Source organism: Muntiacus reevesi, chromosome 20, assembly GCF_963930625.1.
Source record: "Muntiacus reevesi chromosome 20, mMunRee1.1, whole genome shotgun sequence".
Taxonomy (NCBI): Eukaryota; Metazoa; Chordata; class Mammalia; order Artiodactyla; family Cervidae; genus Muntiacus; species Muntiacus reevesi.
The window spans coordinates 13,028,289-13,042,089 of NC_089268.1; the positions used below are offsets into that span (position 1 = coordinate 13,028,289).

Genomic DNA, 13,801 nt, shown 5'->3' on the forward strand with positions numbered 1-13,801 from the left:
GGGTGGGCGGCAGTTGGGGGGGGGGTGGTGGGAGTAGGTCAGGATCCTGCCATGGAGCTGTTCCCTTCATCAAGAGTTCTGCTGAATGCCGTGACGGGTCGGGCGGGGTGGGGGGAATTCGGGTTGGGGTGGGTTAGGACTAGCACCATTTTAAGTCCCTGTCACCTCTTCCGACTTTCTGAGTGCCTTCTGTGGGGACTCCGGCTGTGCTGGGAGAAATACTTGAACTTGCCTCTTTTACCTGCTGCTTTTCCAAAAATCTGCCTGGGTTTGGTTCCCTCTCTTTCTCCCTTCCCCTTACCCCCCATCCTTCATATGAAAGGTGCCATGGAAGAGGCTACAGGGCCAAACGCTGAGCCACCTGCCCTTTTTCCACCTTTAGTAAAACTCCCAAGTGAACTGGTCTTCCTTTTTGGTTTTTACTTAACTGTTTCTAAGCCAAGACCTCACACACACACATACACAAACACACACACACACAAACAAATGCACAAACAATGCAAATCAACAGAAAAACTGTAAATGTATGTACAGTTGGCATGGTAGTGTACAAAAGGATTGTAGTTGATTTAATTCTTTTTTAATTTTGCCTTTTAAGTTATTTTACCTATTTTGTTTTGGGTTTTTTTTTCCTTGGAAAGATGATGCGCGTTCTAACCTGGAGGTCAATGTTATGTATTTATTTATTTATTTATTTGGTTCCCTTCCTGCTCCAAGCTTCCACGGCTGCCGCCATAGTCTTCTTTTCTCTCCTTTCCTCCTCTGACTTGGGGACCTTTCGGGGAGGGCTGCGATGCTTGCTCTGTTGGTTTGTAGGGTGACGGGACTCAGGCGGGACAGCCGCCGCAGCTCCCTGACTGCTGCGGGGGCCCCCTCGCCGGCTTACCCAAGTGGGCGTGGGGTCCGGGGGTGATGGGGGAGGGGTGTTGCTGACTTGTGTATATAGGATAGATATATGAAAAGCAGTTCTGGATGGTGTGCCTTCCGGATCCTCTCTGGGGCTGTGTTCTGAGCAGCATGTAGCCTGCTGGTTTTATCTGAGTGAAATACTGTACAGGGGAATAAAAGAGATCTTATTTTTTTTTTTTTATACTTGGCGTTTTTTGAATAAAATACTTTTTGTCTTAACTTGTGGCTTAAGTGTTATCCATGCAGAGGCACGCTAATGTGCACTTGGTAAGTGCCAGAATCTATCCTGGGAAGGAAAGGGGGAGTTGTCTGCCTAAATCTGGTTGCTTGCCATAGGGCTTCTGGGATAAACACTTTTCTGAAATGAATGTATGGCCAAAGAGTAGATGGGCCAATTCTTTTGTGGACAAGATTTGGCTGGAGGGGCCCAATGAAATCCCAACCTCTGTTCCCAATATGAATTATATTAGGGCTGGGCTAGTCAGATTTCATGAAAGGCCACTATGGGAGTTCTGTAGCTATGGAAGTTCTGTAGGCATGGAACTGTAGAGCATTTCTATCTGCTGGAAAGTTCCACTGGACAAGGCAGACCTAGAGATGCCAAAATCTTGCTAAGCTACCAGTTGAGGCTTTTTGCCATTGTCTCTCCCACTAGTAAAACATTTTGAGCATGTGCCCTTGATACATGTTGAGTTTACTGGAATATGATATACTTGTGCTATTCTAAGTTCTGAATCAAGTTCCTTTCACCTTTAGTGTGGGGTTTAGTCATTGACAATAGTCAATAAACAAGAGTTTTCCTCCAGTAGTTGCTCAGTCGTGTCCAACTCTGCGACCCCCAAGGACTGTAGCCTGCCAGGCCCCACTGCCTGTGGAATTCTCCAGGCAGGGATGTTGGAGTGGGTAGCTTCCCTTCAGGGAATCTTCCTGACCCAGGGATTGAACCCATATCTCGTGTCTCCTGTGTTGGCAGGTGGATTTAGCATCTGAGCCACCAGGGAAACCCATTCCTTTCCAATGTGCTTGACAAAAAGTTTTGTAGTGAGATGTGGGTTTGATCCCTGGGCTGGGAACCTAAGCACACGTGCTCTAAAGCCCCTGCGCTGCAATGAAGACCCAGCACAGCCAAAAAAAAAAAAAAAGCTTATAATGGGAGTGGCTGAAATGTTAGCTCTGCCATTTTCTTACTGCTTGTGCTGGGATAATTAGCATTTTCAGTCCAAGGCTTGTTTGCAGGGATCTGTTTAAGCCCCTTGTTCATTATGTGAGAGTTCAAGTGGTAGAACCCATGAATGCACCTAGTGCTCGTGGCCTGACTACCACCTGATCTGCTGAAAGTACACTGCAGTACCACTGTCAATGTGCGTGTGAAGTATTTATGAAATACTGGTTTCTCGTTTCTTTAGAAGTCATCAGTAGCAGACTTCCCCTTGGGTCATCTTGCTCCCTACCACCGGTGCATACACACACCCTCTGACCACTGGCCTAGATGCTGTCTTGTCAGGTTGAGGGTCCAGGCCACAAATACTGCTACTCATGTCTACCCTTAAGCTTGAACTAGATCCCAAACCCTGGCTCAGACCCCATGTGGCCATTGGAGAGGAAGGATTTCTTGGTTCTAGGGGGCTAATTTTCTTCAGTTCCCCTTTTCTCTATCCCCCCTGCTCCCCCTCCCCACCCACACCAAACACATGCAAAAACTCCAATCTCTTGGAGTATGAGGGTTACATACCTCATCCTTTCCAGTAAAGTTGACACTTGGCCTAAAAGTTGCTCCAAACTTCTAACGAAATCAAAACCCCACCCTTTTTTCCCCTGAAGTTTCTGGCAGTTTCCCCATTCTCTATGGAGACTGCCAGGGATGATGATAGGAGATAGTGTCTCTTTGAAGAAAAGTGCAAGAGAGTAGGTGCAAGATATTAGGGGTTGTATAGGTAGGATGAAAGATCAGTCTCTTTTCAGAGAAGTTTAAAATCTAGTGTGTAGAGGGGATCCGGTGTAGCCCCAGCAGTATAGAGGGGAGCAATGCTTAAAGCTGACTTGGAAGTCAACCCTGGATGTTGATACTACCATCTTTTCTTACTGGATGCCTCAGGGCCCTTTTACACCCTCTGAGACTAATCTCTGAATACAGTAGAGATATTCTTTGATTGGATTATTAAAAAATCCAATTAAATAAAGGGTGTACCTACATGCAAAGAAATATTACCTCCTGATTAAGAATGCTTCTATATTTAGTTAAAGTACTAAGGAAGTATGAAAGTATTCCTCACCTAGCCTGACTCTTTGTGACCCCCAAGGACTGGAGCCCACCAGCCTCCACTGTCCATGGAATTCTCCAGGAAGAAATACTGGAGTGGAGCTATTTCCAATACTGGAGCCATTTCCTTCTCCAGGGGATCTTCCCCACCCAGGGATTGAACCCCGGTCTCCTGCATTGCAGGCAGATTCTTTACTGTTTCAGCCACCAGGGAAGCCCACTAAGAAGTACCTGGTCATAAATTCCCAGAGTCAGGATGGTGGTTCTTTTCTCTGGGGTAGAGATGGGGTGATTGTAACTTGGGGAGGGGTATCTGTATGGGGGTCTTCAACTGTTTGGGCAATGCTTTATTTCATAAATCAGATAATGAAGAAGTATTTGCACTCCTCACGGCTTGCAGGATCTTAGTTCCCTGACTAGGGATCTAATCTGTACCCCCTGAAGGAGTCTTGGAGTCTTGACCACTGGGCCAGCAGGGAAGTCCTGGCATTATATTTTAAAATTTTTGGTTTAAAATAATATTTTAAAAGTAATGAAATAAATGTGTGCTTATCACGAAGGTGGCAGCAGATGGAGTTATTACTGTCCTTGGCTGAAGTGACCTGGGAAGGTTTCCAAGAGGCAGCCTTTCAACTGGACTTTGAAGAATGAGCCTCAGTTTGTTCACCTGTAAAGCGAGTCACAGAACATACAGGTAAAACAAAGCAATCCAGAGGAGCTAATGTTTTTCCCCCATTAGACCAGGGATGGCAAACCACAGCTTGCAAGTCTGCCACACTACCTGGTTTTATATGGCCTGTAAGCTAAGACTGGGTTTTACATTTCTAAAGGGCTAAAAAAAGACTGAATGAGGAATAACATTTCATAACAGGTAAAGATTATGTGAAATTCAATTGTCAGCGTTAATGAGTAAAGCTCATCCATTTACAAATTGTCTATGACTCCGTTCCTGGCAGAGTTCAGTCGTTGTGACAAAGACCTTATGGCCAGCAAAGCCAAAAGTACATTTACTATCTGGCCCTTTACAGAAGAAAGTTTGCAAACTCCTGTCCTAGACCATGGTCTTATTGATTCATCTGTATCCTTCATAACACTTAGAGACAATAACTAACACTCATTCAGTACCTACTAAGTGCCCAGCTCTCTCTTGCATGCTTTGCATGTCTTAGTCTTACAACTCTCCATGAGTAAGATGTTATTATGCATCCCCATTTTGCAGATGGGGAAAACTGAGGTGCAGGCTTCTAAGGGTAGTATCAAAAGTCGAATACCTAAGAAGTGGCCAGGTGAATTTGGACCCAGGTGGTTGATACTAACTATTACTCTGCTGCTACTTAATAAGTGTTTGTGTGGATTAGTCCTCTCAAGTTTCCTTCAGGGCCCAGAATCTGAATGGAGGTCAGGGCAGTTCTTACCCAGATTCCAGAAAGTCGGGTAAGCAGTTCTGGTTCTATGGAAATATTCATTATTGGCTCTTGTGAGTTCCCCTTCACTTGGGCCTGAGTGGGGAGGAAGAGCTGGAGGCGGTAAGGGGTGGAGAGAGGGGATGGGGCGGGGTGGTGAGGGGGTGGGGCAGGGGCACATTTCTTGTAAATGTTACTCAGCTCCCTCAACTGCTCTGCTGGTTCTTGGAAACCCTTACCACAAAGGACCCATCGAGAACAGTGTTAAAGCAGATATGGCCTCATCCCCCAGTTCATTTCCTGCCCAGCCTTGCGCTAGTAACCCCGATTGCCAAGAACAAGGTTGCAGTGACCCCTCAGCATTGCTGTGGGAGGAAGTACAAAAATAAGCAGAACTAGGGTCAAGCTGAGAGGACAGTCTTTATTTTTATTTACTGTAACAGGACATCCGATGTACAGAATTAGATTAATCTTAATCCTTGGTTCATGATATATTCTCATCGTTAGTCCAAGGATGACCTGTTATTAATATTATATTATATTATATTGGGTGTTGCAGTCCATGGGGTCGCAAAGAGTCGGACACGACTGAGCAACTGATCTGACCTGATATTGGGTGGTGTATCCAGCTTGCAGTTCAAGAAGCAGACATTTCACAATGACACTCATCTATTTACACGATCCTTTCTTAGTCCTGTCCTTTCTTCTGCCACATGTAATGTGCTGTCCTGGACTTTGTTTAGCATTCTTTTACATTTCTTAAAAAAATTTTTTTTTTCAAAAAAGAACAGGCGTTTTATTTATTTTACTTTTGGCTGCGCTGGGTCTTCATTGCGGGGTGTGGACTTTCTCTGGTTTCTGCGAGCGGGGGGCTACTCTCTAGTTGCTGTGTGTGGGCTTCTCACTGTGGTAGCTTCTCTTGTTGAGAAGCACACGGGCTTAGTTGCCCCATGCCATGTGGAATGTCCTGGACCAGGGAATGACCTCATGTCCCCTGCATTGGCAAGTGGATTCTTCACCACTGAGCCACCAGGGAAGTCCTTAAAAAAAAAGTCTTAATTTTATAGGTATGTGTTCCTAAATTATGCAGTGTTTCGTTTCTGTTGTTCTTGAACGTTGATTATCAGGCATGTGTGTAGTGATCTGCCCCTTGCTCTTTTTACTCAATATTATGTTATAAAGATTCATGGATATTGTAGTGCATGGTTTATTTTCACTCTGGAATATTCCATCGGATGGACAGGTATTTGGGTTGTGGTCACTGGAGGCCAGTCTTTAGGGCCCCCCTGGGTTAAATCATTTAGGAGGTCAGAGCATACAGCCAGGTGTAACCTTTGCCCAGTTCTCCCACAGGGGAGAGCCAGGGACCACGGGGCCATTCCAGGTTTATCCACAGAGCACCTACTGTCCCCCAGGTACCACACTGTAAACACTGAGAACTCCTCCTTTTTCAAGCATGGATAGACCGAAGCAGGTTTTTCTCAGGGTTTAACGAGAGTGCCAGCTAATAGACAAGGGTCACGGCAAAGCAAAGATCCGATGTTGCGTGGGCGCCAGTGAGATCTATGGATCTGGCAGCTACTGTTGTGGCTGTTGTATTTATAGGGTGGGGTGGTGGAGGGATAACGAGGTGGTGAGGTGTGTGTGCTAGTATGTGTGTCTTCGATGTGTGTGGTAAAAAGCATGGTGGTGTAGATATATTCATGTGTGTGTGTTGGTGTGAGTGAATAGTACAGTGTATGCAGGTGTGGGTGTTGGGTATTCGTAGGTATGTGTTGTACCTCGGTACATACACACTTGTTCTTGGAGTTATTACCTGCTTCCTCACCTGGACTAAAGAGTCAGATTTCTTCACCCCGTGGCCAGGCTGCCTCCTCCTCCTCCCCCCTTCGCCCTGGTTCTCTCTCTCCTCTGCTCCCACCCCTTTCTCTCACCTCTCTTCATCTCTTATCTTCTGCTCCATCTCCAACTCAGATCCCTCCTCCCAGAACCACCCACCCAATTCTCTTCCCAGCTCCTCCTCCAGATGGCCAATCCCAATATACCTTTGAGATCTCATCCTTATTTAACCTCCTTGCAACTTCATAAAACTCTTGGCCACTCCCCTGATTTCATAACCCCTGGTTTGCCTTGAACTCCTCTGTTGATTAGGGTCCCATGTCCTCTCCCACTCCTTGCCCTTTAAACTTGGGTGTTCTTTCCTGTCCTCACCCCGGAGCCCTCTGTGTTGGCCAGGATCCTGGCAGGAAACAGATGGCACACTCAGATTGGGTAATACAGGGCAAGTGTGAAAAAAGAGCTATTTACAAAGGTGTGGGGCAGGTGCTGGGAAACCACGCGGGGCAGTCCTGTGCCCTGGGGCTGGCAGTCGTGGGCACACTTCCTCACTCGGGCCTGAGGGCTGGAGGAGAAGTCAGCCTGATAAGAGCTGAACCTCCATTAGGGAGAAACAGTCAGCCTGTGTTAGCCCTGCATGGAGGGAGCCAGAGGCAGAAATACCCCCGCTTCTCTCTTCCCATCCTCTGATCTCCTACCAGGGTCTCCCATGCACTGAACCCAGTTGAAAGCCAGAAGGCAGGGATCTGGTGTGACACAGTTCACACAGGTCAACTTTTCCAGGCACGGAGTGGCTCTGGAGGCCGAGGGAAGACGCCCAGGGTGGTTCTGCTCAATTGCACCTCCTCGCCCAGCTTTACACACCATCTTCTCCATGGTAATTCCCACCACTTCAGCATAGACCTTTTCCCTGAGTTTAGGCATGGGGGTCAATAGCCGCCTAGACATCACTGTCCAGGGGCTCCCAAGAAACCAGCAACAGAATATCACTTGTGTGGAAAATGATGGAGAACTTCCCCAGCCCTTAATCCCTGCCACTGCTTGCTTCTCATCTCTGCTCATGAAGTTCCTAAGAGACACAGATGCCCACGTATTTTCAAAGTGAAAAGATATTTTTTTGCTTATAAAAATGATACATTCTTTTTAGTAAAAGTAATGGTATAAAATGAATTAAAGTTATATGATGTAATTCTACCACCCAGAGAGAAATATTTTTAGCACATCCATATTTATATATATACACATGTGATCTATATATAATTTTATAGAACAGAGCTCATATTTTTGGTAACCTGTTTTTCTCCCACTTAACAATTACTATTGAAATGCTTCCGTTTCAAGAACTGGGCAAACAGAATCATTTTGATATGGCCATAATATGGATGTGCTTTATTAATTTTGGTAATTTCTAATTTTCCACCATTATATATGAAATATTGTTACTAGATATGGCTTTGGGCAGAGATGAATCGTTGCCTATGTCAACATCTACTTTTTTCTTCCTTAGTAATAGGACCTCTGATTTTTAGCTAGTCATTTCACCTTCTTTTGGGGCTTCCCTTGTGACTCAATGGTAAAGAACCTGTCTGCCAATGCAGGAGGTGTGGGTTTGATCCCAGGAAGACCCCCTGGAGAAGGAAATGGCAACCCACTCTACTATCCTTGCCTGGAAATCCCATGGACAGAGGAGCCTGGCGGGCTACAGTCCATGGAATCATAGAAGAGTCAGATACCACTTAACCGACTAAATAAGAATAAAGATGAAATCTCTCAGGTTCTCTTGCAGCTAGCTGTGGACACATGACAAAGTTATGCCCAGTGAAAAGGAAGCAAAAGTGTCTGGGAGCAGATTCCAAGAAAATTCCTCGAAAGGTATCTGGTATGCACCCTTTCCCCTTGGAAGGAAAGAGGTACCGTTATGGGAAGAGGGTAGTAGTCGTGGGGTGGGATCATGCTGAGTAAGTATAAGTAAAAAGTACCCCCAGGTCACTCCATTCATCCAAGCTCTCTCATTATTATTTATTTTATGGCAAGCTTTTACTATTTCACCAGAAATATTTTCCTTAAGATAGTGATTTGTTTTTAAGTTGTTTATTTATTCATTTTTGGCTGCACTGGGTCTTCATTGCTGCGCACAGGCTTTCTCTAGTTGCGGCGAGCGGGGGCTAGTCTCTAGTTGTGGTGCGTGGGCTTCTCACTGAGGTGGATTCTCCTGTTGCAGAGCACGGCCTCAGTAGTTGTGGCACACAGGCTTAGTTGCTTGTGGGATCTGACACCTTCCTGGACCAGGGATTGAACAGATGTCTCCTGCATTGGTAGGCAGATTCTTAGCCACTGGACCATGAGGCAAGTCAAAGATAGTGATTTGTTTAACAACTGTATGGTCTTTAAGTATACTTTCTTTTGTTTGTTTAGTTTTGTTATTGTTTGTTTGTTTGCATTTTGGCCGCACCATGCAGCATGTGGAATCTTAGTTCCCCCACCTGTGCCTCCTGCATTGGAAGAGCAGAGTCTTAATCACTGGACCACCGGGGAAGTTCTAAATGTACTTTCATGACGAGAGTCTGCCCTCTCACGCTCATTATGACACATCTCTCCACTTTTATAAGTCAGTTGAAAAGTGAAATTTGATATCAAGCCAAGTCACATTTATTTACATGAATCCATGGAGGAAATTATGCGGTAATATGAATAATCTAAAATTAAAAATAAAGTGCGTATTTGGCTCTGAAATGTGTGTCTTAATCTAACACATTTTCATTGATGGAGAGAGGAAGGGAATGAATGTTATTTTTAAAACCAACTGTATCGAGGGATCATTTACATACACTAACTAGCACCTATTTTAAGTGCATGGTTTGATGTGTTTCGACAAATGTGCAGGCCCATGTAACCACTACCACAATCAAGACAGAATATTTCCACCCCCCCAAAAGTTTCCTTGGCCTTTTGCAGTTGATTACCCATCCCACCCCCACCAGCCCCAGGCAACCACTGGTCTAATTTCTGTCACTCTAGATTAGTTTTGCCTGTTCTAGAATTTCAGTTCAGTGGTATCATACAGATATCATTTGTGACAATGACCATTTATTGGATGCCTAGCATGTGATAGACCCTTTACTAGTATATAATCATTTCCCTTTTAGAGTTAAGAAAACCAAGACTTAGAAGTTAAATAATTTAACAAGGTCCCATGGCTAGTATAGTTAGCCCTTGGTACGGGGCCAGGGGATTAGTTTCAGGACACCCCTCAGACACCAAAATTCACAGATGTTCAAGACCCTTAGGTAAAACAGCATAGTATTTGCACTTAACCTACTCACATTTTCCCATGTACTTTTGATCATCTCTAGATTACTTATAATACTTCAGTTGCTTTAGTCGATCAGCCCTGTCCAACTCTTTGTGACCCATGAACTACAGCATGCCAGGCTTCCCTGTCCATCACCAACTCCCAGAGCTTGCTCAAACTTGTGTGCATCGAGTCGGTGATGCCATCCAACTATCTCATCCTCTGTTGTCCCCTTCTCCTCCCGCCTTCAATCTTTCCCAGTATCAGGGTCTTTTCCAAGGAGTCAGTTACTCGCATCAGGTGGCCAAAGTATTGGAGTTTCAGCTTCAGCATCAGTCCTTCCAAACAATATTCAGTACTGATTTCCTTTAGGACTGACTGGTTTGATCTCCTTGCTGTCCAAGGGATTCTCAAGAGTCTTCTCTAACACCACAGTTCAAAAGAATCAATTCTTTGGCACTCAGCTTTACAGCCCAACTCTCGCATCCATACATGACTACTAGAAAAGTCATAGCTTTGACTCCACGGACCTTTGTCAGCAAAGTAATGTCTCTGCTTTTTATTTTTTCTTTTTTTCCCCCATTTATTTTTATTAGTTGGAGGCTAATTACTTTACAATATTGTAGTGGTTTTTGTCATACATTGACATGAATCAGTCATGGATTTACATGTATTCCCCATCCCGATCCCCCCTCCCACCTCCCTCTCCATCCCATCCCTCTGGGTCTTCCCAGTGCACCAGGCCCGAGCAGTTGTTTCATGCATCCAGCCTGGGCTGGTAATCTGTTTCACCTTAGATAATATACATGTTTTGATGCTCTTCTCTCGAAACATCCCACCCTCGCCTTCTCCCACAGAGTCCAAAATTCTGTTCTGTACATCTGTGCCTCTTTTTCTGTTTTGCATATAGGGTTATCGTTACCATCTTTCTAAATTCCATATATATGTGTTAGTATACTGTATTGGTCCTTATCTTTCTGGCTTACTTCACTCTGTATGATGGGCTCCAGTTTCATCCATCTCTTTAGAACTGATTCAAATGAGTTCTTTTTAATGGCTGAGTAATATTCCATGGTGTATATGTACCACAGCTTCCTTATCCATTCATCTGCTGATGGGCATCTAGGTTGCTTCCATGTCCTGGCTATTATAAACAGTGCTGTGTTGAACATTGGGGTGCACGTGTCTCTTTCAGATCTGGTTTCCTCAGTGTGTATGCCCAGAAGTGGGATTGCTGGGTCATATGGTAGTTCTAATTCCAGTTTTTTAAGAAATCTCCACACTGTTCTCCACAGCGGCTCTACTAGTTTGCATTCCCACCAACAGTGTAAGAGGGTTCCCTTTTCTCCACACCCTCTCCAGCATTTATTGCTTGTAGATTTTTGGATAGCAGCCATCCTGACTGGCATGTAATGGTACCTCATTGTGGTTTTGATTTGCATTTCTCTGATAATGAGTGATATTGAGCATCTTTTCATGTGTTTGTTAGCCATCTGTATGTCTTCTTTGGAGAAATGTCTGCTTAGTTCTTTGGCCCATTTTTTGATTGGGTCATTTATTTTTCTGGAATTGAGCTTCAGGAGTTGCTTGTGTATATTTTTGAGATTAATCCTTTGTCTGTTGCTTCGTTTGCTATTATTTTCTACCGATCTGAGGGCTGTCTTTTCACTTTGCTTATAGTTTCCTTTGTTGTGCAAAAGCTTTTAAGTTTAATTAGGTCTGATTTGTTTATTTTTGCTTTTATTTCCAATATTCTGGGAGGTGGGTCATAGAGGATCCTGCTGTGATTTATGTCGGAGAGTGTTTTGCCTATGTTCTCCCTTAGGAGTTTTATAGTTTCTGGTCTTACATTTAGAGCTTTAATCCATTTTGAGTTTATTTTTGTGTATGGTGTTAGAAAGTGTTCCAGTTTCATTCTTTTACAAGTGGTTGACCAGTTTTCCCAGCACTACTTGTTAAAGAGGTTGTCTTTTTTTCATTGTATATTCTTGCCTCCTTTGTCAAAGATAAGGTGTCTATAGGTTCGTGGATTTATCTCTGGGCTTTCTATTCTGTTCCATTGATCTATATTTCTGTCTTTGTGCCAGTACCATACTATCTTGATGACTGTGGCTTTGTAGTATAGTCTGAAGTCAGGCAGGTTGATTCCTCCAGTTCCATTCTTCTTTCTCAAGATTACTTTGACTATTCGAGGTTTTTTGTATTTCCATACAAATTGTGAAATTATTTGTTCTAGATCTGTGAAAACTACGGTTGGTAGCTTGGTAGGGATTGCATTGAATCTATAGATTGCTTTGGGTAGTATAGCCATTTTGACAATATTGATTCTTCCAATCCATGAACATGGTATATTTCTCCATCTGTTTGTGTCCTCTTTGATTTCTTTCATCAGTGTTTTATAGTTTTCTATGTATATGTCTTTTGTTTCTTTAGGTAGATATACTCCTAAGTATTTTATTCTTTTTGTTGCAATGGTGAATGGTATTGTTTCCTTAATTTCTCTTTCTGTTTTCTCATTGTTAGTGTATAGGAATGCAAGGGATTTCTCTGTGTTAATTTTATATCCTGCAACTTTACTATATTTGTTGATTAGCTCTAGTAATTTTCTGGTAGAGTCTTTTGTCTCTGCTTTTTAATATGCTGTCTAGGTTGGTCATAACTTTTCTTCCAAGGAGTAAGCATCTTTTAATTTCATGGCTGCAGTCACCATCTGCAGTGATTTTGGAGCCCAAGAAAATAAAGTCTGTCACTGTTTCCATTGTTTCTCCATCTATTTGCCATGAAGTGACAGGACCAGATGCCATGATCTTCGCTTTTTGAATGTTGAGTTTTAATCTAGTTTTTTCACTCTCCTCTTTCACTTTCATCAAGTGGCTGTTTAGTTCCTCTTCACTTTCTTCCATAAGGGTGGTCATCTGTGTATCTGAGGTTATTGATATTTCTCCCGGCAATCTTGATTCCAGTTTGTCTTTCATCCAGCCTGGCATTTTGCCTGATGTACTCTGCATTTAAGTTAAATAAGCAGGATGACAATAGACAGCCTTGACATACTCCTTTCCCATTTGGAACTAGTCTGTTGTACTTATAATATTTAATATGACGCAAATGCTGTGTAAATAGTTGTAAATGCAGTGTGTGTGTGTTAGTTGCTCAGTTGTGTCTAATTCTTTGCAACCCCATGGATTGTAGCCCACCAGGCTTCTCTGTCCATGAAATTCTCCAGGCAAGAATACTGGAATGGGTTGCCATTCCCTTCTCTAGGGAATCTTCCTGACCCTTCAGGGATCGAACCTGCATCTCATTATGTCTCTTGCATTGGCAGGCAGGTTGTATTTTTTTTTTTTTAACCACTAATGCTGGGAAGCCCAAATACAGTATGAATGCTATATGAATAGTTGCCAGTGTGGGAGGGAAATTCAAGATTTGCTTTTTGGAAATCTATGTAATTTCTTTTTTTAGAATATTTTCTTTTCTTTTTTTTTTTTTTTTTTTAATATTTATTTATTTGGCTGTGCCGGGTCTTAGGTGTGGCATGTGGGATCTTAGTTCCCTGACCAGGGATCAAACCTGGGCCCCCTGCTTTGGAAGCATAGAGTCTTAGCCATTGGACCACCAGGGAAGTCCCTTCTGAATATTTTCAATCTGCAGTTGGTTGGTTTCAATCTGCAGGTGTGGATTCGGAGGGTCAGTTGTAAATGAGTAGAACCCTAAGTTTATCTGTCTCCAAGTTTATAGTCCTTCTTACACACCACACTGCCCCTGCCCTTGGCTTTACAGAGGCACTAAATGATGACTATATTAGGGGCAGATGTAAGGTTGAGGTTTACAATCTTATGAAAAGGTGAGAGTCACATGGAACCGCTGGAGAACTGACAAGAAAATACATAATAAAATGTTAAAATATATTGTAACCAAGCACCAAAAATATGTTGTCTACTTGTTGTTATTCAGTTGCTCAGTCATGTCCAATTCTTTGTGACCCCATGGACTACAGCACACCAGGCCTCCGTGCCCCTCACCATCTCCCAGATATTACCCAAGTTTGTATTAATTCCATCGGTAATGTCATCCAGCCATCTCATCCTCTGACACCCTCTCCTC

At 43.5% G+C, this 13,801-nt stretch overlaps 1 non-coding gene across 1 annotated transcript; it reads right to left on the reverse strand.

Annotated features, from left to right (window-relative positions):
- Positions 1 to 13,246: 13,246 nt before the first annotated feature.
- On the reverse strand, positions 13,247 to 13,319 carry TRNAW-CCA (transfer RNA tryptophan (anticodon CCA)). The gene has a single exon. It is a non-coding gene; the product is annotated as a tRNA-Trp (tRNA).
- Between the last annotated feature and the right edge of the window lie 482 nt (positions 13,320 to 13,801).